Source organism: Mesoplodon densirostris, chromosome 7 (assembly GCF_025265405.1).
Source record: "Mesoplodon densirostris isolate mMesDen1 chromosome 7, mMesDen1 primary haplotype, whole genome shotgun sequence".
Lineage (NCBI taxonomy): Eukaryota > Metazoa > Chordata > Mammalia > Artiodactyla > Ziphiidae > Mesoplodon > Mesoplodon densirostris.
Window position 1 is genome coordinate 93,478,406 of NC_082667.1, and position 5,957 is coordinate 93,484,362.

Here is a 5,957-nt window from a genome sequence, read left to right on the forward strand (position 1 = left end):
GTTGAATCTGTTCACTAATATTTTGTTGAGAATTTCTGCATCTATTTTATCACTGATATTGGCCTGTAATTTTCTTGTTTTGTAGTGTCTTTCTCTGGTTTTTGCATCAGAGTGACGCTGGACTGTTAGAATGAATTCAAAGGCATTTTTCTTCTTCAATTTTGGAATACTTTAAAGAAGAGTGTTAACTCTTCTTTAAATGTTTGTAGAATTCAACTGTGAACATGTCTGGTTCTCCACTTTTGTTTTTTGAGAGATTTTTACATTATTATTATTGATTGAATTTAATCACTGATACTTGATCTGTTTAAATATTTTCTATTTCTTCCTGATTCACTCTTGGGAAAGTGTACGTTTCCAGAAATGTATCCATTTCTTCTATGTTGTCCATTTTAAAAGCATATAATTACTGATAGTAATCTTTTATGATCCTTCATATTTCTGTGCTGTTGATTGTAACTTATCCTCTTTTATTCTGAAGTTATATATTTGGGCCCTCTCTGTTTTTTCTTGACAAGTCTGGCTAAAGGTTTAATTTTATTTATCTTTCAAAAAATCAGCTCCTACTTTCATGATCTTTTCTATTTCTTTTAGTCTTTATTTCATTTTTTCTGCTCTAATATTTATGAGTTTTTTCCTTCTACTACATTTGGGGTTTTTGTTCTCCTTTATCTAGTTCCTTTAGATGTAAGGTTAGGTTGTTTATTTGAGATTTTTCTTATTTCCTGAGGTAAGCTTGAATTGCTACAAAATTCCCTCTTAGAACTGCTTTTGCTGACTCCCATAGGTTTTGAATCGTGTTTTCATTTTCATTTGTCTCCAGGTGTTTTCTTATTTCCTCACTGATTTTTGTGGTAGTAGTAAACAAGTATATTGTGTAGTCTCCACTTGTTTTGCAGGATTTTTCTTGTTGTTGATTTCTAGTCTCATAAAGTTGTAGTCAGAAAAGATACTTGATATGATTTCAAATGTCTTAAATTTACTGAGACTTATTTTGTGGCTTAGCATGTTATCTATCCTAGAGAATCTTCCATGGGCACTGAGAAAAATGTGTATTCTGCTGTTTTGGGATAAAATGTTCTATATTTATCTATTAAATTCATCTGATCTAATGTGTCATTAAAAGCCAGTGTTTCCTTGTTGATTTTCTCTGTATATGATCTATCCACTGATGTAAGTGGGGTATGAAAGGCCCTTACTACCATTGTATTATTGTCAATATCTCCCTTTATGTCTGTCAATATTGTTTTATGTATTTAACTGTTTATATATTGTATGCATAGATATTTACAAGTGTTACATCCTCTTTTTGGATTGATCCCTTTATCATTACATAATGCCCTTCTTTGTCTCTTGTTACAGTCTTTGTTTCAAAGTCTATTTTGTCTGATATAAGTATCACTACCCAGTTTTCTTTCATTTCCATTTGCATGGAACAACTTTTTCCATCCTCTCACTTTAAGTTTGTGAGTGTCTTTAGATCTGAAGTGAGTCTCTTGTAAGCAGCATATAGATCAGTCCTTTATTTAAATCCATTCAGCCACTCTCTGTTTTTTGATGGGAAAATTTAGTCCATTTACATTTAAAGTAATTATTCACAGGTATGTATTTATTGACATTTTGTTAAGTGTTTTCAGTCTTTCTGTGTTCATTTTTGTTCTTTTTTTCTTCTTTTGCTCTCTTTCCTTGTGATTTGATAGCTGTCTTTAGTGTTATGTTTGTATTCCTTTCTCTTCTTTGTGCGTATATCTATCATAAAGATTTTTTTAAATAAATTTATTTATTTATTTATATTTAGTTGTGTTGGATCTTCATTGCTGCACCCAGCTTTTCTCTATTTGTGGCGAGCAGGGGCTACTCTTCACTTTGGTACATGAGTTTCTCATTGCAGTGGATTCTCTTGTTGTGGAGCATGGGATCTAGGCATGCTGGCTTCAGTAGTTGTGTCACACGGGCTCTATAGTTGTGGCTCATGGGCTCTAGAGCACAGGCTCAGTAGCTATGATGCACAGGCTTAGTTGCTCCACGACATGTGGGAACTTCACAGGTAAGGGCTCAAACATGTGTCCCCTGCATTGTCAAACAGTTGTTTAACAACTGTGCCACCAGGGAGGTCCCATAAGTATTTGTTATGTGGTTACTATGAGGTTCACATATAACAACTTATATCTATATGTGGTTATATTAAGAGGACAATCACTTGACTTCAAACAACCCTGTAGGGCTTCCCTGGTGGTGCAGTGTTTGAGAGTACTCCTGCCGATGCAGGGGACATGGGTTCGTGTCCTGGTCCAGGAAGATCCCACATGCTGTGGAGTTGCTGGGCCTGTGAGCCATGGCCACTGAACCTGCATGTCTGGAGCCTGTGCTCCTCAACTGGAGAGGCCAAAACAGTGAGAGGCCCACGTACCACATAAAAAACAAACAAACAAACAAACAAAGTCCCTGTATTCTTAACAACTCCTCAACATTTAATTTTTTTTAATTTTTTTTTAAATTTTTTATTTTTTTTTGCAGTATGAGGGCCTCTCACTGTTGTGGCCTCTCCCGTTGTGGAGCACAGGCTCCGGACGCACAGGTCCAGTGGCCATGGCTCATGGGCCCAGCCGCTCCACGGCATGTGGGATCTTCCCAGACCGGGGCACGAACCCATTTCTCCTGCATTGGCAGGCAGACTTTCAACCACTGCGCCACCAGGGAAGCCCCAACATTTAATATTTTTGACATCACATTTTACCTCTTTTTGTTGTTCATATCCTTTAGCTACTTTTTTCTCTTAACCTTCTTACTAGCATTATAAGTGGTTGATCTACTTATAATCTATAAGTAGATCTAAACCTTTGATCTATACCTTACTGTATATTTGCCTTAATGAATGAGATTTTTCCTTTCATAATTTTGATATTTCTAGCTGTGGTCTGTTCTTTCTCACTTAGAGAAGTCCTTTTAACATCTCTTGTAAAGCTGGTTTAGTGGTTCTGAACTATTTCTTCTGCTTGTCTGTAAATCTCATTATCTCTCCTTCAAATACAAATGATAGCCTTGCTGGTTAGAGTATTCTTTGTTGTAGGGTTTTTTCTTTCATTACTTTATATATATTATGCCACTCCCTTTTGGTTTGCAAATGTTAGTGCTGAAAAGTCAGCTGATATGCTTAAAAGAATTTCTTTGCACATAACTAGTTTCTTTTCTGCTGCAGGTTTTAAGATTCCCTCTTTATCTTTAATTTTTGATATTTTAATTATAATGTGTCTTGATGTTAACTACTTTGGGTTCATCTCATTTAGGACTTTCTGTCTTTCCGGGACCTGGATGTCTGTTTCCTTTCCCATATTAGAGAAGTTTTCAGCTACTATCTCTTCAAGTAAATTATCTAGTCCTTTCCCTCTCTTTTCTCCTTCTGTAAATGTTAGAATATAAATGTTGGTATGTTTGACATTGTCTCAGAGATCTCTCAAACTCTCCTCATTTAATATTTTTTTTCTTTTTTCTATTCAGCTAAGGTGATTCCCACTACTCTGTCTTCCAGTTTGCTGATCCATTTTTCAGTATCATCTAATCTGCTATTGATTTCTTCTAGCATATATTAAAAGAATAATAAAGGAATGCTATGAACAACTCTATGCCTACAAATTTGGTAACCTAGATGAAATGGATCAACTCCTTGAAAAACACAATTTTTCAAAACTTATAAAGGAAGAAATAGACTATCTAAATAGACCAATATCTATTAAAGATATTGAATCAATAATTAATAGCCTTCCCCCAAAAAAGCATCAAGCCCAGATAGGTTCACTGGTAACTTCTACTAAACGTTTAAGGAAAACATTTTACCAATGCTCTACAATTTCTTTTCAGAGAATAGAAGCCAAGGGAATATTCCTAAATTTATTCTATGAGGCCAACATTACCCTGATACCAAAACCAGACAAAGATATTACAAGAAAAAAAAAAACTGGAAACCAATATGTCTCATGAACATAGATACAAAATCTTCAACAAAATATTAGCAAATAGACTCCAACAATGTATAAAAAGAATTTACTCCATCATCAAGTATGATTTATCCCTGGTATACAAGGTTGAGTCAACCTTCAAAATCAGTTAATGTACTTCATTACATCAACAAGCTAAAAAATAAAAATCACATGATCATATTAATAGATGCAGAGATAACATTTGACAAAAATCCAATACCCATTCATTATAAAAACTCAGTAAAATAGGATTAGAGAGTAACTTCTTCAACTTGATGCATAATATGTACAAAAAATATCTACAGTTGACATCATCATTAATGATGAGAAACTAGATTTCCCTTATGATTTGGAGCCAGGCAAAAAGACCCTTTCCACTACTCCTTTTCAATATCATACTGGAAGTCCTAGCTAATGTAATAAGACAAGAAAAGGAAATAAAATGTATACATATTGGGAAAGAAGAAATGAAATTTTCCTTGTTCGAGCATGACATGATCATTTACATAGAAAATCTAAAATAATCAACCAAAAATCTTTTGGAACTAATAAGCAATTTTAGCAATATTTCATGACACAGGTCAATATATAAGGTCAATTGTTTTCCTATATACCAGAAATAAGCAAGTGAGATTTGAAATTAAAAACACAATGCCATTTAAATTAACACCCCTGAAAATGAAATATTTAGCCATAAATCTAACAGAATATGTACAAGATCTATATGATGAAAACTACAAAACTCTAATGAATAAAATCAAAAAGAACTAAATAAATAGAGACTTATCCCATGTTCATGAATAGAAAGGCTCAATATTTTCAAGATGTCGGTTCATCCCAACTTGACCTATAGATTCAATACAATCTCAATCAAAATCCCAGCAAATTATTTTATTGATATTGACAAAATGATTATAAAGTTTATATGGAGAGGCAAAAGACCAAGAATAGCCAATACAATATTGATGAGAAAGAACCAAATTGGAGGACTGACACTACCTGACTACAAGACTTACTGTAAAGCTACAATAATCAAGACAGTGTGGAATTTATTTAAAAATAGATCAATGAAACAGAATTGAGAACCCAGAAATAAACTCGCATAAATGTAGTCTACTGATATTGAACAAAGAAACAACGGCAATATAATGGAGCAAAAATTGTCTTTTCAACAAATGCTGCTGGTACAATTGGATATCCATCCATATACAAAATAAATAAATAAATAAATCTAGACATAGACATTACCCTCTTCACAAAATGAATTATAGACCTAAATGTAAAAATACAAACTTATAAAACTCATAGAAGATAGCATAGGAGAAAACCTAGATGACCTTGGATATGATGATAACTTTGATATAACACTAAAGGCATGATACATAAAAGAAATAATTGATAAGCTGCAGCTCCTCTCCCTCAGCAAACACATCAAAAACATATCTATATGTGGAACAATTCTCACTGAAAACTAACTAAAAATTAGAAGAAGGACTCCTGTGCAACCAAGGTTGTAACAAAGATATGCATATAATTGGGTAGGAAGGAAAGAACAGTGATTGGTTCAAGACTTGTGCTTATGGGAAGGAACTCAGAGTAAAAGTTAGAATTCACAGGCAGACACCCTTCTTGGGGAGTGAGTGGTGAGAGCCACAGACTGGATGCCCTAGTCCTAGGGGCCTACATGAGGGAGACAAACCCCTTTGGCTGGCTGGAAGAGTGCTGGAACTGACAGGTGGGTTGTGGAAAGCCAAACTCCACTTGTGAGGAGTGTGCATATGGCCTTGCCTGTGAGGCAGGGTGGAGAGTTCTGAAAAGTAGTTGCAGGGTTTCTTACAACTGCTTTGATGCACACCTCAGCCCGAGCCAAGTAAATTATCCAGCCCTGCTCACTCCACAACACAGCTTGGCACTGGATCTGGGGAAGCCACAACCAGGGAGAAGACTTGACCATGGGAAGCAGAGGTGACTCAGTCCTGG